The sequence below is a fragment of the Lissotriton helveticus genome, chromosome 4_1 (assembly GCF_964261635.1).
Source record: "Lissotriton helveticus chromosome 4_1, aLisHel1.1, whole genome shotgun sequence".
Taxonomy (NCBI): Eukaryota; Metazoa; Chordata; class Amphibia; order Caudata; family Salamandridae; genus Lissotriton; species Lissotriton helveticus.
Genome location: NC_136063.1, coordinates 1,692,644,753 through 1,692,670,991, shown reverse-complemented (window position 1 = coordinate 1,692,670,991; position 26,239 = coordinate 1,692,644,753). Strand labels below are relative to the sequence as shown.

The 26,239-nt window shown below is 51.5% G+C and overlaps 35 non-coding genes across 35 annotated transcripts; 23 read left to right on the top strand and 12 right to left on the bottom strand.

Annotated features, from left to right (window-relative positions):
- The first annotated feature begins 350 nt into the window (after positions 1-350).
- Positions 351-422, top strand: TRNAE-CUC (transfer RNA glutamic acid (anticodon CUC)). The gene has a single exon. It is a non-coding gene; the product is annotated as a tRNA-Glu (tRNA).
- Positions 423-1,522: 1,100 nt separating this feature from the next.
- On the bottom strand, positions 1,523-1,605 carry TRNAL-UAA (transfer RNA leucine (anticodon UAA)). The gene has a single exon. It is a non-coding gene; the product is annotated as a tRNA-Leu (tRNA).
- A 243-nt stretch (positions 1,606-1,848) lies between these two features.
- On the top strand, positions 1,849-1,920 carry TRNAE-UUC (transfer RNA glutamic acid (anticodon UUC)). The gene has a single exon. It is a non-coding gene; the product is annotated as a tRNA-Glu (tRNA).
- Positions 1,921-2,544: 624 nt separating this feature from the next.
- On the top strand, positions 2,545-2,616 carry TRNAE-CUC (transfer RNA glutamic acid (anticodon CUC)). The gene has a single exon. It is a non-coding gene; the product is annotated as a tRNA-Glu (tRNA).
- A 1,102-nt stretch (positions 2,617-3,718) lies between these two features.
- TRNAL-UAA (transfer RNA leucine (anticodon UAA)) lies at positions 3,719-3,801 on the bottom strand. The gene has a single exon. It is a non-coding gene; the product is annotated as a tRNA-Leu (tRNA).
- A 243-nt stretch (positions 3,802-4,044) lies between these two features.
- On the top strand, positions 4,045-4,116 carry TRNAE-UUC (transfer RNA glutamic acid (anticodon UUC)). The gene has a single exon. It is a non-coding gene; the product is annotated as a tRNA-Glu (tRNA).
- Positions 4,117-4,740: 624 nt separating this feature from the next.
- On the top strand, positions 4,741-4,812 carry TRNAE-CUC (transfer RNA glutamic acid (anticodon CUC)). The gene has a single exon. It is a non-coding gene; the product is annotated as a tRNA-Glu (tRNA).
- Positions 4,813-5,913: 1,101 nt separating this feature from the next.
- On the bottom strand, positions 5,914-5,996 carry TRNAL-UAA (transfer RNA leucine (anticodon UAA)). The gene has a single exon. It is a non-coding gene; the product is annotated as a tRNA-Leu (tRNA).
- Positions 5,997-6,935: 939 nt separating this feature from the next.
- On the top strand, positions 6,936-7,007 carry TRNAE-CUC (transfer RNA glutamic acid (anticodon CUC)). Its single transcript has one exon. It is a non-coding gene; the product is annotated as a tRNA-Glu (tRNA).
- Positions 7,008-8,107: 1,100 nt separating this feature from the next.
- TRNAL-UAA (transfer RNA leucine (anticodon UAA)) lies at positions 8,108-8,190 on the bottom strand. Its single transcript has one exon. It is a non-coding gene; the product is annotated as a tRNA-Leu (tRNA).
- A 243-nt stretch (positions 8,191-8,433) lies between these two features.
- TRNAE-UUC (transfer RNA glutamic acid (anticodon UUC)) lies at positions 8,434-8,505 on the top strand. The gene has a single exon. It is a non-coding gene; the product is annotated as a tRNA-Glu (tRNA).
- A 624-nt stretch (positions 8,506-9,129) lies between these two features.
- TRNAE-CUC (transfer RNA glutamic acid (anticodon CUC)) lies at positions 9,130-9,201 on the top strand. The gene has a single exon. It is a non-coding gene; the product is annotated as a tRNA-Glu (tRNA).
- Positions 9,202-10,302: 1,101 nt separating this feature from the next.
- TRNAL-UAA (transfer RNA leucine (anticodon UAA)) lies at positions 10,303-10,385 on the bottom strand. The gene has a single exon. It is a non-coding gene; the product is annotated as a tRNA-Leu (tRNA).
- A 243-nt stretch (positions 10,386-10,628) lies between these two features.
- Positions 10,629-10,700, top strand: TRNAE-UUC (transfer RNA glutamic acid (anticodon UUC)). The gene has a single exon. It is a non-coding gene; the product is annotated as a tRNA-Glu (tRNA).
- A 624-nt stretch (positions 10,701-11,324) lies between these two features.
- On the top strand, positions 11,325-11,396 carry TRNAE-CUC (transfer RNA glutamic acid (anticodon CUC)). The gene has a single exon. It is a non-coding gene; the product is annotated as a tRNA-Glu (tRNA).
- Positions 11,397-12,497: 1,101 nt separating this feature from the next.
- Positions 12,498-12,580, bottom strand: TRNAL-UAA (transfer RNA leucine (anticodon UAA)). Its single transcript has one exon. It is a non-coding gene; the product is annotated as a tRNA-Leu (tRNA).
- A 243-nt stretch (positions 12,581-12,823) lies between these two features.
- TRNAE-UUC (transfer RNA glutamic acid (anticodon UUC)) lies at positions 12,824-12,895 on the top strand. Its single transcript has one exon. It is a non-coding gene; the product is annotated as a tRNA-Glu (tRNA).
- Positions 12,896-13,519: 624 nt separating this feature from the next.
- Positions 13,520-13,591, top strand: TRNAE-CUC (transfer RNA glutamic acid (anticodon CUC)). Its single transcript has one exon. It is a non-coding gene; the product is annotated as a tRNA-Glu (tRNA).
- A 1,110-nt stretch (positions 13,592-14,701) lies between these two features.
- On the bottom strand, positions 14,702-14,784 carry TRNAL-UAA (transfer RNA leucine (anticodon UAA)). Its single transcript has one exon. It is a non-coding gene; the product is annotated as a tRNA-Leu (tRNA).
- Positions 14,785-15,027: 243 nt separating this feature from the next.
- On the top strand, positions 15,028-15,099 carry TRNAE-UUC (transfer RNA glutamic acid (anticodon UUC)). The gene has a single exon. It is a non-coding gene; the product is annotated as a tRNA-Glu (tRNA).
- Positions 15,100-15,723: 624 nt separating this feature from the next.
- Positions 15,724-15,795, top strand: TRNAE-CUC (transfer RNA glutamic acid (anticodon CUC)). The gene has a single exon. It is a non-coding gene; the product is annotated as a tRNA-Glu (tRNA).
- A 1,101-nt stretch (positions 15,796-16,896) lies between these two features.
- Positions 16,897-16,979, bottom strand: TRNAL-UAA (transfer RNA leucine (anticodon UAA)). The gene has a single exon. It is a non-coding gene; the product is annotated as a tRNA-Leu (tRNA).
- A 243-nt stretch (positions 16,980-17,222) lies between these two features.
- On the top strand, positions 17,223-17,294 carry TRNAE-UUC (transfer RNA glutamic acid (anticodon UUC)). The gene has a single exon. It is a non-coding gene; the product is annotated as a tRNA-Glu (tRNA).
- A 624-nt stretch (positions 17,295-17,918) lies between these two features.
- On the top strand, positions 17,919-17,990 carry TRNAE-CUC (transfer RNA glutamic acid (anticodon CUC)). The gene has a single exon. It is a non-coding gene; the product is annotated as a tRNA-Glu (tRNA).
- Positions 17,991-19,091: 1,101 nt separating this feature from the next.
- TRNAL-UAA (transfer RNA leucine (anticodon UAA)) lies at positions 19,092-19,174 on the bottom strand. Its single transcript has one exon. It is a non-coding gene; the product is annotated as a tRNA-Leu (tRNA).
- Positions 19,175-19,417: 243 nt separating this feature from the next.
- Positions 19,418-19,489, top strand: TRNAE-UUC (transfer RNA glutamic acid (anticodon UUC)). The gene has a single exon. It is a non-coding gene; the product is annotated as a tRNA-Glu (tRNA).
- A 624-nt stretch (positions 19,490-20,113) lies between these two features.
- Positions 20,114-20,185, top strand: TRNAE-CUC (transfer RNA glutamic acid (anticodon CUC)). The gene has a single exon. It is a non-coding gene; the product is annotated as a tRNA-Glu (tRNA).
- A 1,110-nt stretch (positions 20,186-21,295) lies between these two features.
- On the bottom strand, positions 21,296-21,378 carry TRNAL-UAA (transfer RNA leucine (anticodon UAA)). Its single transcript has one exon. It is a non-coding gene; the product is annotated as a tRNA-Leu (tRNA).
- A 243-nt stretch (positions 21,379-21,621) lies between these two features.
- TRNAE-UUC (transfer RNA glutamic acid (anticodon UUC)) lies at positions 21,622-21,693 on the top strand. Its single transcript has one exon. It is a non-coding gene; the product is annotated as a tRNA-Glu (tRNA).
- Positions 21,694-22,318: 625 nt separating this feature from the next.
- On the top strand, positions 22,319-22,390 carry TRNAE-CUC (transfer RNA glutamic acid (anticodon CUC)). Its single transcript has one exon. It is a non-coding gene; the product is annotated as a tRNA-Glu (tRNA).
- A 1,101-nt stretch (positions 22,391-23,491) lies between these two features.
- TRNAL-UAA (transfer RNA leucine (anticodon UAA)) lies at positions 23,492-23,574 on the bottom strand. Its single transcript has one exon. It is a non-coding gene; the product is annotated as a tRNA-Leu (tRNA).
- A 243-nt stretch (positions 23,575-23,817) lies between these two features.
- Positions 23,818-23,889, top strand: TRNAE-UUC (transfer RNA glutamic acid (anticodon UUC)). Its single transcript has one exon. It is a non-coding gene; the product is annotated as a tRNA-Glu (tRNA).
- Positions 23,890-24,513: 624 nt separating this feature from the next.
- TRNAE-CUC (transfer RNA glutamic acid (anticodon CUC)) lies at positions 24,514-24,585 on the top strand. Its single transcript has one exon. It is a non-coding gene; the product is annotated as a tRNA-Glu (tRNA).
- Positions 24,586-25,695: 1,110 nt separating this feature from the next.
- TRNAL-UAA (transfer RNA leucine (anticodon UAA)) lies at positions 25,696-25,778 on the bottom strand. The gene has a single exon. It is a non-coding gene; the product is annotated as a tRNA-Leu (tRNA).
- Positions 25,779-26,021: 243 nt separating this feature from the next.
- On the top strand, positions 26,022-26,093 carry TRNAE-UUC (transfer RNA glutamic acid (anticodon UUC)). Its single transcript has one exon. It is a non-coding gene; the product is annotated as a tRNA-Glu (tRNA).
- Positions 26,094-26,239: the final 146 nt, after the last annotated feature.

Here is a 26,239-nt window from a genome sequence, read left to right as displayed (position 1 = left end):
AGCACTCTTCTCCCTTGCACTCTTGAATCGCTTAAGCGCAATGTATTCTTCCAGCACGCTGAATCACGAGACAGGGTTGAGAAAGTGTTCCAGCTGTCTGTGCGCCATCAGCAGCCACTAGGTGTCCCTCTTGTGTTTTCCCGTGGATCCCGATTGTACAGGAATTCATCGGTTCAGTAGCAAGGGGGAGAGGATGGCCTGTGCTTGGAAGTGACAGACAGTCGGGTGGCATTATGAGGATTTTTTCAAGTTCTGATTCATATGTGCTGTAGAGAAAAATAAGCTTTCAGCCCCCATGAGCTTTGTCATTCGGAAAGCAGTGTATGAACTTTTGCTGCATGGCACTGGGCTCCCTGGTGGTCTAGTGGTTAGGATTCGGCGCTCTCACCGCCGCGGCCCGGGTTCGATTCCTGGTCAGGGAAAAGTCCTTCTTCTGCCCTTGAAAATTTTCCTTCCCGTAGGTCGCAGGCTTCTCAAAATGAAGTTGCTTTCTGACTCACAGTTTGCCTAGCATCACGCAGTATAGCTCCAAATATCATTTTCGGAAGGTCCCTTTATAGCTGCTTTCCACAGCGGGAGGAAAGTCACTTGTGCAAGGCTCTTGAGCAAGTGAGACCCTGTATTCCAAAGTGCAATTCCTTTTGTAGGCTTCTGACCACATGGCGTGCGGCAGGAAGTCTCCTTTGACAGGCCTGCAGGCTTTGTTTCCAAATGGCATCCTGGACCCATTGCAACCCACCTTTTTGCTAAAATGGAAGTCTGGATCTGGGTAAGAAAAAACTGAGCTGCACGTACGGAAAAAAGCAGAGGCCAGCCACAGGGAGGGTGTGGCCAGGGCTGTCTGATTTGCATACTGACCTGTGGCATCTTGGGAATGTATAGGCTTTGGAGCTTAACGGGTGCTGCAGGGGTCTGCCTGGCTGGAGAGATGCCTGTCTGGTACACCCCTCAGGACAGACGGTGCCTTCCGTTCGAACATGGAGGGTGAGGGACATGGGTCACCCTCATATACAGGGGTGTGGCTGTGGGCAGGACGGGTTGTGGGGGACCCGTCAGGGCATTGCCTGTTTGGAAGCCCGTTGAGGAGGCGGGGGCAGGGAACTCTCCTCAATTTTCCCCCAGAGGTTTGGGGAAAAGCCTTTGCACGTTTGAGCCAGTCGGGCCTGCATCAGCAGATCCTGCTCCTCTGGCAAGGGAGAGCTTGTAGGTGAAATCAAAAAAGGAGAGAAATCTACAAGAGCCGGGTTAAAAAATTCCAGGGGCAGACTCATGTTCCCCAGGAAACAAGTACTTCCTCCTGCTCCCTTCAGTGGGAAAAGATATAGGAGGTGTATTTCTCTAAGCAGGGGATCTGCGTAGATGGCACTGCATTGCTTTGGGAAGCATCCATGCTGGTAGCAGAGTAGCAGCAGACCCCACAGCTGAGACTTGAATGGGGACTGTTGGAGAGGGGCAGTGGAAGGGCGCAGGAAAATGCTTTTCAAAAGCATCTGCACTTTCTTACAAAGCAGCTGAAAACCCATACCAGGAATGGGGCTCGAACACATGCGGCCAAACGTCCATTGGATCTTAAGTCCAATGCCTTAATCACTCGGCCACCCTGGTGAGACCCAAGGCCCAGCTTTACTCAACTCCCTTTTTCTGCTGGCTGCTGCAGCACCGGCTGTCCAGCAAGAGCTGTTTGCAGAGTTAAAAGGCTTTTGCAGGAGGCTAAAGGTAATTGCTTATGACAAACACACTGTGTGACACCTAACTTTCTCCCACTCGGACTTTACGGGCAATTTTTATATTGGAATTAGCTGAGTCACAATAAGGGGGTGAGCAAGGCAAGCACACAAGAGCATCTCCTCCCTGGTGGTCTAGTGGCTAGGATTCAGCGCTTTCACCGCCGCGGCCTGGGTTCGATTCCCGGTCAGGGAAGATACCTCTAAAGCATAGATTTGAGTGTTTTGTCCCAGTAGCTTTTTTAAACGAAGGTCCTTAAAAAGGTACCCCTACCCATGAACGAAAGAGGAGGAAAGGGACTTGGTCCCCTGTGCCCCAGGTTGTTTTGCTCCCATTGCCCTCAGCCACCTTTATGCGCACGCACTCCTCCACCCAGTCTGGTGCTCTATGTGTGTGTAAAGTGCTGTACCAGCTCACCAGAAAGGCAAATTGCTGGAAACCCCTGCTGTGATGCATACATCTACTTTGGAGCACTCTTCTCCCTTGCACTCTTGAATCGCTTAAGCGCAATGTATTCTTCCAGCACGCTGCATCACGAGACAGGGTTGAGAAAGTGTTCCAGCTGTCTGTGCGCCATCAGCAGCCACTAGGTGTCCCTCTTGTGTTTTCCCGTGGATCCCGATTGTACAGGAATTCATCGGTTCAGTAGCAAGGGGGAGAGGATGGCCTGTGCTTGGAAGTGACAGACAGTCGGGTGGCATTATGAGGATTTTTTCAAGTTCTGATTCATATGTGCTGTAGAGAAAAATAAGCTTTCAGCCCCCATGAGCTTTGTCATTCGGAAAGCAGTGTATGAACTTTTGCTGCATGGCACTGGGCTCCCTGGTGGTCTAGTGGTTAGGATTCGGCGCTCTCACCGCCGCGGCCCGGGTTCGATTCCCGTTCAGGGAAAAGTCCTTCTTCTGCCCTTGAAAATTTTCCTTCCCGTAGGTCGCAGGCTTCTCAAAATGAAGTTGCTTTCTGACTCACAGTTTGCCTAGCATCACGCAGTATAGCTCCAAATATCATTTTCGCAAGGTCCCTTTATAGCTGCTTTCCACAGCGGGAGGAAAGTCACTTGTGCAAGGCTCTTGAGCAAGTGAGACCCTGTATTCCAAAGTGCAATTCCTTTTGTAGGCTTCTGACCACATGGCGTGCGGCAGGAAGTCTCCTTTGACAGGCCTGCAGGCTTTGTTTCCAAATGGCATCCTGGACCCATTGCAACCCACCTTTTTGCTAAAATGGAAGTCTGGATCTGGGTAAGAAAAAACTGAGCTGCACGTACGGAAAAAAGCAGAGGCCAGCCACAGGGAGGGTGTGCCCAGGGCTGTCTGATTTGCATACTGACCTGTGGCATCTTGGGAATGTATAGGCTTTGGAGCTTAACGGGTGCTGCAGGGGTCTGCCTGGCTGGAGAGATGCCTGTCTGGTACACCCCTCAGGACAGACGGTGCCTTCCGTTCGAACATGGAGGGTGAGGGACATGGGTCACCCTCATATACAGGGGTGTGGCTGTGGGCAGGACGGGTTGTGGGGGGACCCGTCAGGGCATTGCCCGTTTGGAAGCCCGTTGAGGAGGCGGGGGCAGGGAACTCTCCTCAATTTCCCCCCAGAGGTTTGGGGAAAAGCCTTTGCACGTTTGAGCCAGCCGGGCCTGCATCAGCAGATCCTGCTCCTCTGGCAAGGGAGAGCTTGTAGGTGAAATCAAAAAAGGAGAGAAATCTACAAGAGCCGGGTTAAAAAAATTCCAGGGGCAGACCCATGTTCCCCAGGAAGCTAGTACTTCCTCCTGCTCCCTTCAGTGGGAAAAGATATAGGAGGTGTATTTCTCTAAGCAGGGGATCTGCGTAGATGGCACTGCATTGCTTTGGGAAGCATCCATGCTGGTAGCAGAGTAGCAGCAGACCCCACAGCTGAGACTTGAATGGGGACTGTTGGAGAGGGGCAGTGGAAGGGCGCAGGAAAATGCTTTTCAAAAGCATCTGCACTTTCTTACAAAGCAGCTGAAAACCCATACCAGGAATGGGGCTCGAACCCATGCGGCCAAACGTCCATTGGATCTTAAGTCCAATGCCTTAATCACTCGGCCACCCTGGTGAGACCCAAGGCCCAGCTTTACTCAACTCCCTTTTTCTGCTGGCTGCTGCAGCACCGGCTGTCCAGCAAGAGCTGTTTGCGGAGTTAAAAGGCTTTTGCAGGAGGCTAAAGGTAATTGCTTATGACAAACACACTGTGTGACACCTAACTTTCTCCCACTCGGACTTTACGGGCAATTTTTATATTGGAATTAGCTTAGTCACAATAAGGGGGTGAGCAAGGCAAGCACACAAGAGCATCTCCTCCCTGGTGGTCTAGTGGCTAGGATTCGGCGCTTTCACCGCCGCGGCCCGGGTTCGATTCCCGGTCAGGGAAGATACCTCTAAAGCATAGATTTGAGTGTTTTGTCCCAGTAGCTTTTTTAAACGAAGGTCCTTAAAAAGGTACCCCTACCCATGAACGAAAGAGGAGGAAAGGGATTTGGTCCCCTGTGCCCCAGGTTGTTTTGCTCCCATTGCCCTCAGCCACCTTTATGCGCACGCACTCCTCCACCCAGTCTGGTGCTCTATGTGTGTGTAAAGTGCTGTACCAGCTCACCAGAAAGGTAAATTGCTGGAAACCCCTGCTGTGATGCATACATCTACTTTGGAGCACTCCTCTCCCTTGCACTCTTGAATCGCTTAAGCGCAATGTATTCTTCCAGCACGCTGAATCACGAGACAGGGTTGAGAAAGTGTTCCAGCTGTCTGTGCGCCATCAGCAGCCACTAGGTGTCCCTCTTGTGTTTTCCCGTGGATCCCGATTGTACAGGAATTCATCGGTTCAGTAGCAAGGGGGAGAGGATGGCCTGTGCTTGGAAGTGACAGACAGTCGGGTGGCATTATGAGGATTTTTTCAAGTTCTGATTCATATGTGCTGTAGAGAAAAATAAGCTTTCAGCCCCCATGAGCTTTGTCATTCGGAAAGCAGTGTATGAACTTTTGCTGCATGGCACTGGGCTCCCTGGTGGTCTAGTGGTTAGGATTCGGCGCTCTCACCGCTGCGGCCCGGGTTCGATTCCCGTTCAGGGAAAAGTCCTTCTTCTGCCCTTGAAAATTTTCCTTCCCGGAGGTCACAGGCTTCTCAAAATGAAGTTGCTTTCTGACTCACAGTTTGCCTAGCATCACGCAGTATAGCTCCAAATATCATTTTCGCAAGGTCCCTTTATAGCTGCTTTCCACAGCGGGAGGAAAGTCACTTGTGCAAGGCTCTTGAGCAAGTGAGACCCTGTATTCCAAAGTGCAATTCCTTTTGTAGGCTTCTGACCACATGGCGTGCGGCAGGAAGTCTCCTTTGACAGGCCTGCAGGCTTTGTTTCCAAATGGCATCCTGGACCCATTGCAACCCACCTTTTTGCTAAAATGGAAGTCTGGATCTGGGTAAGAAAAAACTGAGCTGCACGTACGGAAAAAAGCAGAGGCCAGCCACAGGGAGGGTGTGGCCAGGGCTGTCTGATTTGCATACTGACCTGTGGCATCTTGGGAATGTATAGGCTTTGGAGCTTAACGGGTGCTGCAGGGTTTTGCCTGGCTGGAGAGATGCCTGTCTGGTACACCCCTCAGGACAGACGGTGCCTTCCGTTCGAACATGGAGGGTGAGGGACATGGGTCACCCTCATATACAGGGGTGTGGCTGTGGGCAGGACGGGTTGTGGGGGACCCGTCAGGGCATTGCCCGTTTGGAAGCCCGTTGAGGAGGCGGGGGCAGGGAACTCTCCTCAATTTTCCCCCACAGGTTTGGGGAAAAGCCTTTGCACGTTTGAGCCAGCCGGGCCTGCATCAGCAGATCCTGCTCCTCTGGCAAGGGAGAGCTTGTAGGTGAAATCAAAAAAGGAGAGAAATCTACAAGAGCCGGGTTAAAAAAATTCCAGGGGCAGACCCATGTTCCCCAGGAAACAAGTACTTCCTCCTGCTCCCTTCAGTGGGAAAAGATATAGGAGGTGTATTTCTCTAAGCAGGGGATCTGCGTAGATGGCACTGCATTGCTTTGGGAAGCATCCATGCTGGTAGCAGAGTAGCAGCAGACCCCACAGCTGAGACTTGAATGGGGACTGTTGGAGAGGGGCAGTGGAAGGGCGCAGGAAAATGCTTTTCAAAAGCATCTGCACTTTCTTACAAAGCAGCTGAAAACCCATACCAGGAATGGGGCTCGAACCCATGCGGCCAAACGTCCATTGGATCTTAAGTCCAATGCCTTAATCACTCGGCCACCCTGGTGAGACCCAAGGCCCAGCTTTACTCAACTCCCTTTTTCTGCTGGCTGCTGCAGCACCGGCTGTCCAGCAAGAGCTGTTTGCAGAGTTAAAAGGCTTTTGCAGGAGGCTAAAGGTAATTGCTTATGACAAACACACTGTGTGACACCTAACTTTCTCCCACTCGGACTTTACGGGCAATTTTTATATTGGAATTAGCTTAGTCACAATAAGGGGGTGAGCAAGGCAAGCACACAAGAGCATCTCCTCCCTGGTGGTCTAGTGGCTAGGATTCGGCGCTTTCACTGCTGCGGCCCTGGTTCGATTCCCGGTCAGGGAAGATACCTCTAAAGCATAGATTTGAGTGTTTTGTCCCAGTAGCTTTTTTAAACGAGGGTCCTTAAAAAGGTACCCCTACCCATGAACGAAAGAGGAGGAAAGGGACTTGGTCCCCTGTGCCCCAGGTTGTTTTGCTCCCATTGCCCTCAGCCACCTTTATGCGCACGCACTCCTCCACCCAGTCTGGTGCTCTATGTGTGTGTAAAGTGCTGTACCAGCTCACCAGAAAGGTAAATTGCTGGAAACCCCTGCTGTGATGCATACATCTACTTTGGAGCACTCTTCTCCCTTGCACTCTTGAATCGCTTAAGCGCAATGTATTCTTCCAGCACGCTGAATCACGAGACAGGGTTGAGAAAGTGTTCCAGCTGTCTGTGCGCCATCAGCAGCCACTAGGTGTCCCTCTTGTGTTTTCCCGTGGATCCCGATTGTACAGGAATTCATCGGTTCAGTAGCAAGGGGGAGAGGATGGCCTGTGCTTGGAAGTGACAGACAGTCGGGTGGCATTATGAGGATTTTTTCAAGTTCTGATTCATATGTGCTGTAGAGAAAAATAAGCTTTCAGCCCCCATGAGCTTTGTCATTCGGAAAGCAGTGTATGAACTTTTGCTGCATGGCACTGGGCTCCCTGGTGGTCTAGTGGTTAGGATTCGGCGCTCTCACCGCCGCGGCCCGGGTTCGATTCCCGGTCAGGGAAAAGTCCTTCTTCTGCCCTTGAAAATTTTCCTTCCCGTAGGTCGCAGGCTTCTCAAAATGAAGTTGCTTTCTGACTCACAGTTTGCCTAGCATCACGCAGTATAGCTCCAAATATCATTTTCGCAAGGTCCCTTTATAGCTGCTTTCCACAGCGGGAGGAAAGTCACTTGTGCAAGGCTCTTGAGCAAGTGAGACCCTGTATTCCAAAGTGCAATTCCTTTTGTAGGCTTCTGACCACATGGCGTGCGGCAGGAAGTCTCCTTTGACAGGCCTGCAGGCTTTGTTTCCAAATGGCATCCTGGACCCATTGCAACCCACCTTTTTGCTAAAATGGAAGTCTGGATCTGGGTAAGAAAAAACTGAGCTGCACGTACGGAAAAAAGCAGAGGCCAGCCACAGGGAGGGTGTGGCCAGGGCTGTCTGATTTGCATACTGACCTGTGGCATCTTGGGAATGTATAGGCTTTGGAGCTTAACGGGTGCTGCAGGGGTCTGCCTGGCTGGAGAGATGCCTGTCTGGTACACCCCTCAGGACAGACGGTGCCTTCCGTTCGAACATGGAGGGTGAGGGACATGGGTCACCCTCATATACAGGGGTGTGGCTGTGGGCAGGACGGGTTGTGGGGGACCCGTCAGGGCATTGCCCGTTTGGAAGCCCGTTGAGGAGGCGGGGGCAGGGAACTCTCCTCAATTTTCCCCCAGAGGTTTGGGGAAAAGCCTTTGCACGTTTGAGCCAGCCGGGCCTGCATCAGCAGATCCTGCTCCTCTGGCAAGGGAGAGCTTGTAGGTGAAATCCAAAAAGGAGAGAAATCTACAAGAGCCGGGTTAAAAAATTCCAGGGGCAGACCCATGTTCCCCAGGAAACAAGTACTTCCTCCTGCTCACTTCAGTGGGAAAAGATATAGGAGGTGTATTTCTCTAAGCAGGGGATCTGCGTAGATGGCACTGCATTGCTTTGGGAAGCATCCATGCTGGTAGCAGAGTAGCAGCAGACCCCACAGCTGAGACTTGAATGGGGACTGTTGGAGAGTGGCAGTGGAAGGGCGCAGGAAAATGCTTTTCAAAAGCATCTGCACTTTCTTACAAAGCAGCTGAAAACCCATACCAGGAATGGGGCTCGAACCCATGCGGACAAACGTCCATTGGATCTTAAGTCCAATGCCTTAATCACTCGGCCACCCTGGTGAGACCCAAGGCCCAGCTTTACTCAACTCCCTTTTTCTGCTGGCTGCTGCAGCACCGGCTGTCCAGCAAGAGCTGTTTGCGGAGTTAAAAGGCTTTTGCAGGAGGCTAAAGGTAATTGCTTATGACAAACACACTGTGTGACACCTAACTTTCTCCCACTCGGACTTTACGGGCAATTTTTATATTGGAATTAGCTTAGTCACAATAAGGGGGTGAGCAAGGCAAGCACACAAAAGCATCTCCTCCCTGGTGGTCTAGTGGCTAGGATTCGGCGCTTTCACCGCCGCGGCCCGGGTTCGATTCCCGGTCAGGGAAGATAGCTCTAAAGCATAGATTTGAGTGTTTTGTCCCAGTAGCTTTTTTAAACGAAGGTCCTTAAAAAGGTACCCCTACCCATGAACGAAAGAGGAGGAAAGGGACTTGGTCCCCTGTGCCCCAGGTTGTTTTGCTCGCATTGCCCTCAGCCACCTTTATGCGCACGCACTCCTCCACCCAGTCTGGTGCTCTATGTGTGTGTAAAGTGCTGTACCAGCTCACCAGAAAGGTAAATTGCTGGAAACCCCTGCTGTGATGCATACATCTACTTTGGAGCACTCTTCTCCCTTGCACTCTTGAATCGCTTAAGCGCAATGTATTCTTCCAGCACGCTGAATCACGAGACAGGGTTGAGAAAGTGTTCCAGCTGTCTGTGCGCCATCAGCAGCCACTAGGTGTCCCTCTTGTGTTTTCCCGTGGATCCCGATTGTACAGGAATTCATCGGTTCAGTAGCGAGGGGGAGAGGATGGCCTGTGCTTGGAAGTGACAGACAGTCGGGTGGCATTATGAGGATTTTTTCAAGTTCTGATTCATATGTGCTGTAGAGAAAAATAAGCTTTCAGCCCCCATGAGCTTTGTCATTCGGAAAGCAGTGTATGAACTTTTGCTGCATGGCACTGGGCTCCCTGGTGGTCTAGTGGTTAGGATTCGGCGCTCTCACCGCCGTGGCCCGGGTTCGATTGCCGGTCAAGGAAAAGTCCTTCTTCTGCCCTTGAAAATTTTCCTTCCCGTAGGTCGCAGGCTTCTCAAAATGAAGTTGCTTTCTGACTCACAGTTTGCCTAGCATCACGCAGTATAGCTCCAAATATCATTTTCGCAAGGTCCCTTTATAGCTGCTTTCCACAGCGGGAGGAAAGTCACTTGTGCAAGGCTCTTGAGCAAGTGAGACCCTGTATTCCAAAGTGCAATTCCTTTTGTAGGCTTCTGACCAAATGGCGTGCGGCAGGAAGTCTCCTTTGGCAGGCCTGCAGGCTTTGTTTCCAAATGGCATCCTGGACCCATTGCAACCCACCTTTTTGCTAAAATGGAAGTCTGGATCTGGGTAAGAAAAAACTGAGCTGCACGTACGGAAAAAAGCAGAGGCCAGCCACAGGGAGGGTGTGGCCAGGGCTGTCTGATTTGCATACTGACCTGTGGCATCTTGGGAATGTATAGGCTTTGGAGCTTAACGGGTGCTGCAGGGGTCTGCCTGGCTGGAGAGATGCCTGTCTGGTACACCCCTCAGGACAGACGGTGCCTTCCGTTCGAACATGGAGGGTGAGGGACATGGGTCACCCTCATATACAGGGGTGTGGCTGTGGGCAGGACGGGTTGTGGGGGACCCGTCAGGGCATTGCCCGTTTGGAAGCCCGTTGAGGAGGTGGGGGCAGGGAACTCTCCTCAATTTTCCCCCAGAGGTTTGGGGAAAAGCCTTTGCACGTTTGAGCCAGCCGGGCCTGCATCAGCAGATCCTGCTCCTCTGGCAAGGGAGAGCTTGTAGGTGAAATCAAAAAAGGAGAGAAATCTACAAGAGCCGGGTTAAAAAAATTCCTGGGGCAGACCCATGTTCCCCAGGAAACAAGTACTTCCTCCTGCTCCCTTCAGTGGGAAAAGATATAGGAGGTGTATTTCTCTAAGCAGGGGATCTGCGTAGATGGCACTGCATTGCTTTGGGAAGCATCCATGCTGGTAGCAGAGTAGCAGCAGACCCCACAGCTGAGACTTGAATGGGGACTGTTGGAGAGGGGCAGTGGAAGGGCGCAGGAAAATGCTTTTCAAAAGCATCTGCACTTTCTTACAAAGCAGCTGAAAACCCATACCAGGAATGGGGCTCGAACCCATGCGGCCAAACGTCCATTGGATCTTAAGTCCAATGCCTTAATCACTCGGCCACCCTGGTGAGACCCAAGGTCCAGCTTTACTCAACTCCCTTTTTCTGCTGGCTGCTGCAGCACCGGCTGTCCAGCAAGAGCTGTTTGCGGAGTTAAAAGGCTTTTGCAGGAGGCTAAAGGTAATTGCTTATGACAAACACACTGTGTGACACCTAACTTTCTCCCACTCGGACTTTACGGGCAATTTTTATATTGGAATTAGCTTAGTCACAATAAGGGGGTGAGCAAGGCAAGCACACAAGAGCATCTCCTCCCTGGTGGTCTAGTGGCTAGGATTCGGCGCTTTCACCGCCGCGGCCCGGGTTCGATTCCCGGTCAGGGAAGATACCTCTAAAGCAAAAATTTGAGTGTTTTGTCCCAGTAGCTTTTTTAAACGAAGGTCCTTAAAAAGGTACCCCTACCCATGAACGAAAGAGGAGGAAAGGGACTTGGTCCCCTGTGCCCCAGGTTGTTTTGCTCCCATTGCCCTCAGCCACCTTTATGCGCACGCACTCCTCCACCCAGTCTGGTGCTCTATGTGTGTGTAAAGTGCTGTACCAGCTCACCAGAAAGGTAAATTGCTGGAAACCCCTGCTGTGATGCATACATCTACTTTGGAGCACTCTTCTCCCTTGCACTCTTGAATCGCTTAAGCGCAATGTATTCTTCCAGCACGCTGAATTACGAGACAGGGTTGAGAAAGTGTTCCAGCTGTCTGTGCGCCATCAGCAGCCACTAGGTGTCCCTCTTGTGTTTTCCCGTGGATCCCGATTGTACAGGAATTCATCGGTTCAGTAGCAAGGGGGAGAGGATGGCCTGTGCTTGGAAGTGACAGACAGTCGGGTGGCATTATGAGGATTTTTTCAAGTTCTGATTCATATGTGCTGTAGAGAAAAATAAGCTTTCAGCCCCCATGAGCTTTGTCATTCGGAAAGCAGTGTATGAACTTTTGCTGCATGGCACTGGGCTCCCTGGTGGTCTAGTGGTTAGGATTCGGCGCTCTCACCGCCGCGGCCCGGGTTCGATTCCCGGTCAAGGAAAAGTCCTTCTTCTGCCCTTGAAAATTTTCCTTCCCGTAGGTCGCAGGCTTCTCAAAATGAAGTTGCTTTCTGACTCACAGTTTGCCTAGCATCACGCAGTATAGCTCCAAATATCATTTTCGCAAGGTCCCTTCATAGCTGCTTTCCACAGCGGGAGGAAAGTCACTTGTGCAAGGCTCTTGAGCAAGTGAGACCCTGTATTCCAAAGTGCAATTCCTTTTGTAGGCTTCTGACCACATGGCGTGCGGCAGGAAGTCTCCTTTGACAGGCCTGCAGGCTTTGTTTCCAAATGGCATCCTGGACCCATTGCAACCCACCTTTTTGCTAAAATGGAAGTCTGGATCTGGGTAAGAAAAAACTGAGCTGCACGTACGGAAAAAAGCAGAGGCCAGCCACAGGGAGGGTTTGGCCAGGGCTGTCTGATTTGCATACTGACCTGTGGCATCTTGGGAATGTATAGGCTTTGGAGCTTAACGGGTGCTGCAGGGGTCTGCCTGGCTGGAGAGATGCCTGTCTGGTACACCCCTCAGGACAGACGGTGCCTTCCGTTCGAACATGGAGGGTGAGGGACATGGGTCACCCTCATATACAGGGGTGTGGCTGTGGGCAGGACGGGTTGTGGGGGACCCGTCAGGGCATTGCCCGTTTGGAAGCCCGTTGAGGAGGCGGGGGCAGGGAACTCTCCTCAATTTTCCCCCAGAGGTTTGGGGAAAAGCCTTTGCACGTTTGAGCCAGCCGGGCCTGCATCAGCAGATCCTGCTCCTCTGGCAAGGGAGAGCTTGTAGGTGAAATAAAAAAAGGAGAGAAATCTACAAGAGCCGGGTTAAAAAAATTCCAGGGGCAGACCCATGTTCCCCAGGAAACAAGTACTTCCTCCTGCTCCCTTCAGTGGGAAAAGATATAGGAGGTGTATTTCTCTAAGCAGGGGATCTGCGTAGATGGCACTGCATTGCTTTGGGAAGCATCCATGCTAGTAGCAGAGTAGCAGCAGACCCCACAGCTGAGACTTGAATGGGGACTGTTGGAGAGGGGCAGTGGAAGGGCGCAGGAAAATGCTTTTCAAAAGCATCTGCACTTTCTTACAAAGCAGCTGAAAACCCATACCAGGAATTGGGCTCGAACCCATGCGGCCAAACGTCCATTGGATCTTAAGTCCAATGCCTTAATCACTCGGCCACCCTGGTGAGACCCAAGGCCCAGCTTTACTCAACTCCCTTTTTCTGCTGGCTGCTGCAGCACCGGCTGTCCAGCAAGAGCTGTTTGCGGAGTTAAAAGGCTTTTGCAGGAGGCTAAAGGTAATTGCTTATGACAAACACACTGTGTGACACCTAACTTTCTCCCACTCGGACTTTACGGGCAATTTTTATATTGGAATTAGCTTAGTCACAATAAGGGGGTGAGCAAGGCAAGCACACAAGAGCATCTCCTCCCTGGTGGTCTAGTGGCTAGGATTCGGCGCTTTCACCCCCGCGGCCCGGGTTCGATTCCTGGTCAGGGAAGATACCTCTAAAGCATAGATTTGAGTGTTTTGTCCCAGTAGCTTTTTTAAACGAAGGTCCTTAAAAAGGTACCCCTACCCATGAACGAAAGAGGAGGAAAGGGACTTGGTCCCCTGTGCCCCAGGTTGTTTTGCTCCCATTGCCCTCAGCCACCTTTATGCGCACGCACTCCTCCACCCAGTCTGGTGCTCTATGTGTGTGTAAAGTGCTGTACCAGCTCACCAGAAAGGTAAATTGCTGGAAACCCCTGCTGTGATGCATACATCTACTTTGGAGCACTCTTCTCCCTTGCACTCTTGAATCGCTTAAGCGCAATGTATTCTTCCAGCACGCTGAATTACGAGACAGGGTTGAGAAAGTGTTCCAGCTGTCTGTGCGCCATCAGCAGCCACTAGGTGTCCCTCTTGTGTTTTCCCGTGGATCCCGATTGTACAGGAATTCATCGGTTCAGTAGCAAGGGGGAGAGGATGGCCTGTGCTTGGAAGTGACAGACAGTCGGGTGGCATTATGAGGATTTTTTCAAGTTCTGATTCATATGTGCTGTAGAGAAAAATAAGCTTTCAGCCCCCATGAGCTTTGTCATTCGGAAAGCAGTGTATGAACTTTTGCTGCATGGCACTGGGCTCCCTGGTGGTCTAGTGGTTAGGATTCGGCGCTCTCACCGCCGCGGCCCGGGTTCGATTCCCGGTCAGGGAAAAGTCCTTCTTCTGCCCTTGAAAATTTTCCTTCCTGTAGGTCGCAGGCTTCTCAAAATGAAGTTGCTTTCTGACTCACAGTTTGCCTAGCATCACGCAGTATAGCTCCAAATATCATTTTCGCAAGGTCCCTTTATAGCTGCTTTCCACAGCAGGAGGAAAGTCACTTGTGCAAGGCTCTTGAGCAAGTGAGACCCTGTATTCCAAAGTGCAATTCCTTTTGTAGGCTTCTGACCACATGGCGTGCGGCAGGAAGTCTCCTTTGACAGGCCTGCAGGCTTTGTTTCCAAATGGCATCCTGGACCCATTGCAACCCACCTTTTTGCTAAAATGGAAGTCTGGATCTGGGTAAGAAAAAACTGAGCTGCACGTACGGAAAAAAGCAGAGGCCAGCCACAGGGAGGGTGTGGCCAGGGCTGTCTGATTTGCATACTGACCTGTGGCATCTTGGGAATGTATAGGCTTTGGAGCTTAACGGGTGCTGCAGGGGTCTGCCTGGCTGGAGAGATGCCTGTCTGGTACACCCCTCAGGACAGACGGTGCCTTCCGTTCGAACATGGAGGGTGAGGGACATGGGTCACCCTCATATACAGGGGTGTGGCTGTGGGCAGGACGGGTTGTGGGGGACCCGTCAGGGCATTGCCCGTTTGGAAGCCCGTTTGGAAGGCGAGAGGAGGCGGGGGCAGGGAACTCTCCTCAATTTTCCCCCAGAGGTTTGGGGAAAAGCCTTTGCATGTTTGAGCCAGCCGGGCCTGCATCAGCAGATCCTGCTCCTCTGGCAAGGGAGAGCTTGTAGGTGAAATCAAAAAAGGAGAGAAATCTACAAGAGCCGGGTTAAAAAATTCCAGGGGCAGACCCATGTTCCCCAGGAAACAAGTACTTCCTCCTGCTCCCTTCAGTGGGAAAAGATATAGGAGGTGTGTTTCTCTAAGCAGGGGATCTGCGTAGATGGCACTGCATTGCTTTGGGAAGCATCCATGCTGGTAGCAGAGTAGCAGCAGACCCCACAGCTGAGACTTGAATGGGGACTGTTGGAGAGGGGCAGTGGAAGGGCGCAGGAAAATGCTTTTCAAAAGCATCTGCACTTTCTTACAAAGCAGCTGAAAACCCATACCAGGAATGGGGCTCGAACCCATGCGGACAAACGTCCATTGGATCTTAAGTCCAACGCCTTAACCACTTGGCCACCCTGGTGAGACCCAAGGCCCAGCTTTACTCAACTCCCTTTTTCTGCTGGCTGCTGCAGCACCGGCTGTCCAGCAAGAGCTGTTTGCGGAGTTAAAAGGCTTTTGCAGGAGGCTAAAGGTAATTGCTTATGACAAACACACTGTGTGACACCTAACTTTCTCCCACTTGGACTTTACTGGCAATTTTTATATTGGAGTTAGCTTAGTCACAATAAGGGGGTGAGCAAGGCAAGCACATAAGAGCATCTCCTCCCCGGTGGTCTAGTGGCTAGGATTCTGCGCTTTCACCGCCGCGGCCCGGGTTCGATTCCCGGTCAGGGAAGATACCTCTAAATCATAGATTTGAGTGTTTTGTCCCAGTAGCTTTTTTAAACGAAGGTCCTTAAAAAGGTACCCCTACCCATGAACGAAAGAGGAGGAAAGGGACTTGGTCCCCTGTGCCCCAGGTTGTTTTGCTCCCATTGCCCTCAGCCACCTTTATGCGCACGCACTCCTCCACTCAGTCTGGTGCTCTATGTGTGTGTAAAGTGCTGTACCAGCTCACCAGAAAGGTAAATTGCTGGAAACCCCTGCTGTGATGCATACATCTACTTTGGAGCACTCTTCTCCCTTGCACTCTTGAATCGCTTAAGCGCAATGTATTCTTCCAGCACGCTGAATCACGAGACAGGGTTGAGAAAGTGTTCCAGCTGTCTGTGCGCCATCAGCAGGCACTAGGTGTCCCTCTTGTGTTTTCCCGTGGATCCCGATTGTACAGGAATTCATCGGTTCAGTAGCGAGGGGGAGAGGATGGCCTGTGCTTGGAAGTGACAGACAGTCGGGTGGCATTATGAGGATTTTTTCAAGTTCTGATTCATATGTGCTGTAGAGAAAAATAAGCTTTCAGCCCCCATGAGCTTTGTCATTCGGAAAGCAGTGTATGAACTTTTGCTGCATGGCACTGGGCTCCCTGGTGGTCTAGTGGTTTGGATTCGGCGCTCTCACCGCCGCGGCCCGGGTTCGATTCCCGGTCAGGGAAAAGTCCTTCTTCTGCCCTTGAAAATTTTCCTTCCCGTAGGTCGCAGGCTTCTCAAAATGAAGTTGCTTTCTGACTCACAGTTTGCCTAGCATCACGCAGTATAGCTCCAAATATCATTTTCGCAAGGTCCCTTTATAGCTGCTTTCCACAGCGGGAGGAAAGTCACTTGTGCAAGGCTCTTGAGCAAGTGAGACCCTGTATTCCAAAGTGCAATTCCTTTTGTAGGCTTCTGACCAAATGGCGTGCGGCAGGAAGTCTCCTTTGGCAGGCCTGCAGGCTTTGTTTCCAAATGGCATCCTGGACCCATTGCAACCCACCTTTTTGCTAAAATGGAAGTCTGGATCTGGGTAAGAAAAAACTGAGCTGCACGTACGGAAAAAAGCAGAGGCCAGCCACAGGGAGGGTGTGGCCAGGGCTGTCTGATTTGCATACTGACCTGTGGCATCTTGGGAATGTATAGGCTTTGGAGCTTAACGGGTGCTGCAGGGGTCTGCCTGGCTGGAGAGATGCCTGTCTGGTACACCCCTCAGGACAGACGGTGCCTTCCGTTCGAACATGGAGGGTGAGGGACATGGGTCACCCTCATATACAGGGGTGTGGCTGTGGGCAGGACGGGTTGTGGGGGACCCGTCAGGGCATTGCCCGTTTGGAAGCCCGTTGAGGAGGTGGGGGCAGGGAACTCTCCTAAATTTTCCCCCAGAGGTTTGGGGAAAAGCCTTTGCACGTTTGAGCCAGCCGGGCCTGCATCAGCAGATCCTGCTCCTCTGGCAAGGGAGAGCTTGTAGGTGAAATAAAAAAAGGAGAGAAATCTACAAGAGCCGGGTTAAAAAAATTCCTGGGGCAGACCCATGTTCCCCAGGAAACAAGTACTTCCTCCTGCTCCCTTCAGTGGGAAAAGATATAGGAGGTGTATTTCTCTAAGCAGGGGATCTGCGTAGATGGCACTGCATTGCTTTGGGAAGCATCCATGCTGGTAGCAGAGTAGCAGCAGACCCCACAGCTGAGACTTGAATGGGGACTGTTGGAGAGGGGCAGTGGAAGGGCGCAGGAAAATGCTTTTCAAAAGCATCTGCACTTTCTTACAAAGCAGCTGAAAACCCATACCAGGAATGGGGCTCGAACCCATGCAGCCAAACGTCCATTGGATCTTAAGTTCAATGCCTTAATCACTCGGCCACCCTGGTGAGACCCAAGATCCAGCTTTACTCAACTCCCTTTTTCTGCTGGCTGCTGCAGCACCGGCTGTCCAGCAAGAGCTGTTTGCGGAGTTAAAAGGCTTTTGCAGGAGGCTAAAGGTAATTGCTTATGACAAACACACTGTGTGACACCTAACTTTCTCCCACTCGGACTTTACGGGCAATTTTTATATTTGAATTAGCTTAGTCACAATAAGGGGGTGAGCAAGGCAAGCACACAAGAGCATCTCCTCCCTGGTGGTCTAGTGGCTAGGATTTGGCACTTTCACTGCCGCGGCCTGGGTTCGATTCCCGGTCAGGGAAGATACCTCTAAAGCATAGATTTGAGTGTTTTGTCCCAGTAGCTTTTTTAAACGAAGGTCCTTAAAAAGGTACCCCTACCCATGAACGAAAGAGGAGGAAAGGGACTTGGTCCCCTGTACCCCAGGTTGTTTTGCTCCCATTGCCCTCAGCCACCTTTATGCGCACGCACTCCTCCACCCCGTCTGGTGCTCTATGTGTGTGTAAAGTGCTGTACCAGCTCACCAGAAAGGTAAATTGCTGGAAACCCCTGCTGTGATGCATACATCTACTTTGGAGCACTCTTCTCCCTTGCACTCTTGAATCGCTTAAGCGCAATGTATTCTTCCAGCACGCTGAATTACGAGACAGGGTTGAGAAAGTGTTCCAGCTGTCTGTGCGCCATCAGCAGCCACTAGGTGTCCCTCTTGTGTTTTCCCGTGGATCCCGATTGTACAGGAATTCATCGGTTCAGTAGCAAGGGGGAGAGGATGGCCTGTGCTTGGAAGTGACAGACAGTCGGGTGGCATTATGAGGATTTTTTCAAGTTCTGATTCATATGTGCTGTAGAGAAAAATAAGCTTTCAGCCCCCATGAGCTTTGTCATTCGGAAAGCAGTGTATGAACTTTTGCTGCATGGCACTGGGCTCCCTGGTGGTCTAGTGGTTAGGATTCGGCGCTCTCACCGCCGCGGCCCGGGTTCGATTCCCGGTCAGGGAAAAGTCCTTCTTCTGCCCTTGAAAATTTTCCTTCCCGTAGGTCGCAGACTTCTCAAAATGAAGTTGCTTTCTGACTCACAGTTTGCCTAGCATCACGCAGTATAGCTCCAAATATCATTTTCGCAAGGTCCCTTTATAGCTGCTTTCCACAGCAGGAGGAAAGTCACTTGTGCAAGGCTCTTGAGCAAGTGAGACCCTGTATTCCAAAGTGCAATTCCTTTTGTAGGCTTCTGACCACATGGCGTGCGGCAGGAAGTCTCCTTTGACAGGCCTGCAGGCTTTGTTTCCAAATGGCATCCTGGACCCATTGCAACCCACCTTTTTGCTAAAATGGAAGTCTGGATCTGGGTAAGAAAAAACTGAGCTGCACGTACGGAAAAAAGCAGAGGCCAGCCACAGGGAGGGTGTGGCCAGGGCTGTCTGATTTGCATACTGACCTGTGGCATCTTGGGAATGTATAGGCTTTGGAGCTTAACGGGTGCTGCAGGGGTCTGCCTGGCTGGAGAGATGCCTGTCTGGTACACCCCTCAGGACAGACGGTGCCTTCCGTTCGAACATGGAGGGTGAGGGACATGGGTCACCCTCATATACAGGGGTGTGGCTGTGGGCAGGACGGGTTGTGGGGGACCCGTCAGGGCATTGCCCGTTTGGAAGCCCGTTGAGGAGGCGGGGGCAGGGAACTCTCCTCAATTTCCCCCCACAGGTTTGGGGAAAAGCCTTTGCACGTTTGAGCCAGCCGGGCCTGCATCAGCAGATCCTGCTCCTCTGGCAAGGGAGAGCTTGTAGGTGAAATCAAAAAAGGAGAGAAATCTACAAGAGCCGGGTTAAAAAAATTCCAGGGGCAGACCCATGTTCCCCAGGAAACAAGTACTTCCTCCTGCTCCCTTCAGTGGGAAAAGATATAGGAGGTGTATTTCTCTAAGCAGGGGATCTGCGTAGATGGCACTGCATTGCTTTGGGAAGCATCCATGCTGGTAGCAGAGTAGCAGCAGACCCCACAGCTGAGACTTGAATGGGGACTGTTGGAGAGGGGCAGTGGAAGGGCGCAGGAAAATGCTTTTCAAAAGCATCTGCACTTTCTTACAAAGCAGCTGAAAACCCATACCAGGAATGGGGCTCGAACCCATGCGGCCAAACGTCCATTGGATCTTAAGTCCAATGCCTTAATCACTCGGCCACCCTGGTGAGACCCAAGGCCCAGCTTTACTCAACTCCCTTTTTCTGCTGGCTGCTGCAGCACCGGCTGTCCAGCAAGAGCTGTTTGCGGAGTTAAAAGGCTTTTGCAGGAGGCTAAAGGTAATTGCTTATGACAAACACACTGTGTGACACCTAACTTTCTCCCACTCGGACTTTACGGGCAATTTTTATATTGGAATTAGCTTAGTCACAATAAGGGGGTGAGCAAGGCAAGCACACAAGAGCATCTCCTCCCTGGTGGTCTAGTGGCTAGGATTCAGTGCTTTCACCGCCGCGGCCCGGGTTCGATTCCCGGTCAGGAAAGATACCTCTAAAGCATAGATTTGAGTGTTTTGTCCCAGTAGCTTTTTTAAACGAAGGTCCTTAAAAAGGTACCCCTACCCATGAACGAAAGAGGAGGAAAGGGACTTGGTCCCCTGTGCCCCAGGTTGTTTTGCTCCCATTGCCCTCAGCCACATTTATGCGCACGCACTCCTCCACCCAGTCTGGTGCTCTATGTGTGTGTAAAGTGCTGTACCAGCTCACCAGAAAGGTAAATTGCTGGAAACCCCTGCTGTGATGCATACATCTACTTTGGAGCACTCTTCTCCCTTGCACTCTTGAATCGCTTAAGCGCAATGTATTCTTCCAGCACGCTGAATTACGAGACAGGGTTGAGAAAGTGTTCCAGCTGTCTGTGCGCCATCAGCAGCCACTAGGTGTCCCTCTTGTGTTTTCCCGTGGATCCCGATTGTACAGGAATTCATCGGTTCAGTAGCAAGGGGGAGAGGATGGCCTGTGCTTGGAAGTGACAGACAGTCGGGTGGCATTATGAGGATTTTTTCAAGTTCTGATTCATATGTGCTGTAGAGAAAAATAAGCTTTCAGCCCCCATGAGCTTTGTCATTCGGAAAGCAGTGTATGAACTTTTGCTGCATGGCACTGGGCTCCCTGGTGGTCTAGTGGTTAGGATTCGGCACTCTCACCGCCGCGGCCCGGGTTCGATTCCCGGTCAGGGAAAAGTCCTTCTTCTGCCCTTGAAAATTTTCCTTCCCTTAGGTCGCAGGCTTCTCAAAATGAAGTTGCTTTCTGACTCACAGTTTGCCTAGCATCACGCAGTATAGCTCCAAATATCATTTTCGCAAGGTCCCTTTATAGCTGCTTTCCACAGCGGGAGGAAAGTCACTTGTGCAAGGCTCTTGAGCAAGTGAGACCCTGTATTCCAAAGTGCAATTCCTTTTGTAGGCTTCTGACCACATGGCGTGCGGCAGGAAGTCTCCTTTGACAGGCCTGCAGGCTTTGTTTCCAAATGGCATCCTGGACCCATTGCAACCCACCTTTTTGCTAAAATGGAAGTCTGGATCTGGGTAAGAAAAAACTGAGCTGCACGTACGGAAAAAAGCAGAGGCCAGCCACAGGGAGGGTGTGGCCAGGGCTGTCTGATTTGCATACTGACCTGTGGCATCTTGGGAATGTATAGGCTTTGGAGCTTAACGGGTGCTGCAGGGGTCTGCCTGGCTGGAGAGATGCCTGTCTGGTACACCCCTCAGGACAGACGGTGCCTTCCGTTCGAACATGGAGGGTGAGGGACATGGGTCACCCTCATATACAGGGGTGTGGCTGTGGGCAGGACGGGTTGTGGGGGACCCGTCAGGGCATTGCCTGTTTGGAAGCCCGTTTGGAAGGCGAGAGGAGGCGGGGGCAGGGAACTCTCCTCAATTTTCCCCCAGAGGTTTGGGGAAAAGCCTTTGCATGTTTGAGCCAGCCGGGCCTGCATCAGCAGATCCTGCTCCTCTGGCAAGGGAGAGCTTGTAGGTGAAATCAAAAAAGGAGAGAAATCTACAAGAGCCGGGTTAAAAAATTCCAGGGGCAGACCCATGTTCCCCAGGAAACAAGTACTTCCTCCTGCTCCCTTCAGTGGGAAAAGATATAGGAGGTGTGTTTCTCTAAGCAGGGGATCTGCGTAGATGGCACTGCATTGCTTTGGGAAGCATCCATGCTGGTAGCAGAGTAGCAGCAGACCCCACAGCTGAGACTTGAATGGGGACTGTTGGAGAGGGGCAGTGGAAGGGCGCAGGAAAATGCTTTTCAAAAGCATCTGCACTTTCTTACAAAGCAGCTGAAAACCCATACCAGGAATGGGGCTCGAACCCATGCGGTCAAACGTCCATTGGATCTTAAGTCCAACGCCTTAACCACTTGGCCACCCTGGTGAGACCCAAGGCCCAGCTTTACTCAACTCCCTTTTTCTGCTGGCTGCTGCAGCACCGGCTGTCCAGCAAGAGCTGTTTGCGGAGTTAAAAGGCTTTTGCAGGAGGCTAAAGGTAATTGCTTATGACAAACACACTGTGTGACACCTAACTTTCTCCCACTTGGACTTTACTGGCAATTTTTATATTGGAGTTAGCTTAGTCACAATAAGGGGGTGAGCAAGGCAAGCACACAAGAGCTTCTCCTCCCTGGTGGTCTAGTGGCTAGGATTCTGCGCTTTCACCGCCGCGGCCCGGGTTCGAATCCCGGTCAGGGAAGATACCTCTAAAGCATAGATTTGAGTGTTTTGTCCCAGTAGCTTTTTTTAAATGAAGGTCCTTAAAAAGGTACCCCTACCCATGAACGAAAGAGGAGGAAAGGGACTGGGTCCCCTGTGCCCCAGGTTGTTTTGCTCCCATTGCCCTCAGCCACCTTTATGCGCACGCACTCCTCCACCCAGTCTGGTGCTCTATGTGTGTGTAAAGTGCAGTACCAGCTCACCAGAAAGGTAAATTGCTGGAAACCCCTTCTGTGATGCATACATCTACTTTGGAGCACTCTTCTCCCTTGCACTCTTGAATCGCTTAAGCGCAATGTATTCTTCCAGCAAGCTGAATAACGAGACAGGGTTGAGAAAGTGTTCCAGCTGTCTGTGCGCCATCAGCAGCCACTAGGTGTCCCTCTTGTGTTTTCCCGTGGATCCCGATTGTACAGGAATTCATTGGTTCAGTAGCAAGGGGGAGAGGATGGCCTGTGCTTGGAAGTGACAGACAGTCGGGTGGCATTATGAGGATTTTTTCAAGTTCTGATTCATATGTGCTGTAGAGAAAAATAAGCTTTCAGCCCCCATGAGCTTTGTCATTCGGAAAGCAGTGTATGAACTTTTGCTGCATGGCACTGGGCTCCCTGGTGGTCTAGTGGTTAGGATTCGGCGCTCTCACCGCCGCGGCCCGGGTTCGATTCCCGGTCAGGGAAAAGTCCTTCTTCTGCCCTTGAAAATTTTCCTTCCCGTAGGTCGCAGGCTTCTCAAAATGAAGTTGCTTTCTGACTCACAGTTTGCCTAGCATCACGCAGTATAGCTCCAAATATCATTTTCGCAAGGTCCCTTCATAGCTGCTTTCCACAGCGGGAGGAAAGTCACTTGTGCAAGGCTCTTGAGCAAGTGAGACCCTGTATTCCAAAGTGCAATTCCTTTTGTAGGCTTCTGACCACATGGCGTGCGGCAGGAAGTCTCCTTTGACAGGCCTGCAGGCTTTGTTTCCAAATGGCATCCTGGACCCATTGCAACCCACCTTTTTGCTAAAATGGAAGTCTGGATCTGGGTAAGAAAAAACTGAGCTGCACGTACGGAAAAAAGCAGAGGCCAGCCACAGGGAGGGTTTGGCCAGGGCTGTCTGATTTGCATACTGACCTGTGGCATCTTGGGAATGTATAGGCTTTGGAGCTTAACGGGTGCTGCAGGGGTCTGCCTGGCTGGAGAGATGCCTGTCTGGTACACCCCTCAGGACAGACGGTGCCTTCCGTTCGAACATGGAGGGTGAGGGACATGGGTCACCCTCATATACAGGGGTGTGGCTGTGGGCAGGACGGGTTGTGGGGGACCCGTCAGGGCATTGCCCGTTTGGAAGCCCGTTGAGGAGGCGGGGGCAGGGAACTCTCCTCAATTTTCCCCCAGAGGTTTGGGGAAAAGCCTTTGCACGTTTGAGCCAGCCGGGCCTGCATCAGCAGATCCTGCTCCTCTGGCAAGGGAGAGCTTGTAGGTGAAATAAAAAAAGGAGAGAAATCTACAAGAGCCGGGTTAAAAAAATTCCAGGGGCAGACCCATGTTCCCCAGGAAACAAGTACTTCCTCCTGCTCCCTTCAGTGGGAAAAGATATAGGAGGTGTATTTCTCTAAGCAGGGGATCTGCGTAGATGGCACTGCATTGCTTTGGGAAGCATCCATGCTAGTAGCAGAGTAGCAGCAGACCCCACAGCTGAGACTTGAATGGGGACTGTTGGAGAGGGGCAGTGGAAGGGCGCAGGAAAATGCTTTTCAAAAGCATCTGCACTTTCTTACAAAGCAGCTGAAAACCCATACCAGGAATTGGGCTCGAACCCATGCGGCCAAACGTCCATTGGATCTTAAGTCCAATGCCTTAATCACTCGGCCACCCTGGTGAGACCCAAGGCCCAGCTTTACTCAACTCCCTTTTTCTGCTGGCTGCTGCAGCACCGGCTGTCCAGCAAGAGCTGTTTGCGGAGTTAAAAGGCTTTTGCAGGAGGCTAAAGGTAATTGCTTATGACAAACACACTGTGTGACACCTAACTTTCTCCCACTCGGACTTTACGGGCAATTTTTATATTGGAATTAGCTTAGTCACAATAAGGGGGTGAGCAAGGCAAGCACACAAGAGCATCTCCTCCCTGGTGGTCTAGTGGCTAGGATTCGGCGCTTTCACCGCCGCGGCCCGGGTTTGATTCCCGGTCAGGGAAGATACCTCTAAAGCATAGATTTGAGTGTTTTGTCCCAGTAGCTTTTTTAAACGAAGGTCCTTAAAAAGGTACCCCTACCCATGAACGAAAGAGGAGGAAAGGGACTTGGTCCCCTGTGCCCCAGGTTGTTTTGCTCCCATTGCCCTCAGCCACCTTTATGCGCACGCACTCCTCCACCCAGTCTGGTGCTCTATGTGTGTGTAAAGTGCTGTACCAGCTCACCAGAAAGGTAAATTGCTGGAAACCCCTGCTGTGATGCATACATCTACTTTGGAGCACTCTTCTCCCTTGCACTCTTGAATCGCTTAAGCGCAATGTATTCTTCCAGCACGCTGAATTACGAGACAGGGTTGAGAAAGTGTTCCAGCTGTCTGTGCGCCATCAGCAGCCACTAGGTGTCCCTCTTGTGTTTTCCCGTGGATCCCGATTGTACAGGAATTCATCGGTTCAGTAGCAAGGGGGAGAGGATGGCCTGTGCTTGGAAGTGACAGACAGTCGGGTGGCATTATGAGGATTTTTTCAAGTTCTGATTCATATGTGCTGTAGAGAAAAATAAGCTTTCAGCCCCCATGAGCTTTGTCATTCGGAAAGCAGTGTATGAACTTTTGCTGCATGGCACTGGGCTCCCTGGTGGTCTAGTGGTTAGGATTCGGCGCTCTCACCGCCGCGGCCCGGGTTCGATTCCCGGTCAGGGAAAAGTCCTTCTTCTGCCCTTGAAAATTTTCCTTCCTGTAGGTCGCAGGCTTCTCAAAATGAAGTTGCTTTCTGACTCACAGTTTGCCTAGCATCACGCAGTATAGCTCCAAATATCATTTTCGCAAGGTCCCTTTATAGCTGCTTTCCACAGCAGGAGGAAAGTCACTTGTGCAAGGCTCTTGAGCAAGTGAGACCCTGTATTCCAAAGTGCAATTCCTTTTGTAGGCTTCTGACCACATGGCGTGCGGCAGGAAGTCTCCTTTGACAGGCCTGCAGGCTTTGTTTCCAAATGGCATCCTGGACCCATTGCAACCCACCTTTTTGCTAAAATGGAAGTCTGGATCTGGGTAAGAAAAAACTGAGCTGCACGTACGGAAAAAAGCAGAGGCCAGCCACAGGGAGGGTGTGGCCAGGGCTGTCTGATTTGCATACTGACCTGTGGCATCTTGGGAATGTATAGGCTTTGGAGCTTAACGGGTGCTGCAGGGGTCTGCCTGGCTGGAGAGATGCCTGTCTGGTACACCCCTCAGGACAGACGGTGCCTTCCGTTCGAACATGGAGGGTGAGGGACATGGGTCACCCTCATATACAGGGGTGTGGCTGTGGGCAGGACGGGTTGTGGGGGACCCGTCAGGGCATTGCCCGTTTGGAAGCCCGTTTGGAAGGCGAGAGGAGGCGGGGGCAGGGAACTCTCCTCAATTTTCCTCCAGAGGTTTGGGGAAAAGCCTTTGCATGTTTGAGCCAGCCGGGCCTGCATCAGCAGATCCTGCTCCTCTGGCAAAGGAGAGCTTGTAGGTGAAATCAAAAAAGGAGAGAAATCTACAAGAGCCGGGTTAAAAAATTCCAGGGGCAGACCCATGTTCCCCAGGAAACAAGTACTTCCTCCTGCTCCCTTCAGTGGGAAAAGATATAGGAGGTGTGTTTCTCTAAGCAGGGGATCTGCGTAGATGGCACTGCATTGCTTTGGGAAGCATCCATGCTGGTAGCAGAGTAGCAGCAGACCCCACAGCTGAGACTTGAATGGGGACTGTTGGAGAGGGGCAGTGGAAGGGCGCAGGAAAATGCTTTTCAAAAGCATCTGCACTTTCTTACAAAGCAGCTGAAAACCCATACCAGGAATGGGGCTCGAACCCATGCGGACAAACGTCCATTGGATCTTAAGTCCAACGCCTTAACCACTTGGCCACCCTGGTGAGACCCAAGGCCCAGCTTTACTCAACTCCCTTTTTCTGCTGGCTGCTGCAGCACCGGCTGTCCAGCAAGAGCTGTTTGCGGAGTTAAAAGGCTTTTGCAGGAGGCTAAAGGTAATTGCTTATGACAAACACACTGTGTGACACCTAACTTTCTCCCACTTGGACTTTACTGGCAATTTTTATATTGGAGTTAGCTTAGTCACAATAAGGGGGTGAGCAAGGCAAGCACACAAGAGCATCTCCTCCCTGGTGGTCTAGTGGCTAGGATTCTGCGCTTTCACCGCCGCGGCCCGGGTTCGATTCCCGGTCAGGGAAGATACCTCTAAAGCATAGATTTGAGTGTTTTGTCCCAGTAGCTTTTTTAAACGAAGGTCCTTAAAAAGGTACCCCTACCCATGAACGAAAGAGGAGGAAAGGGACTTGGTCCCCTGTGCCCCAGGTTGTTTTGCTCCCATTGCCCT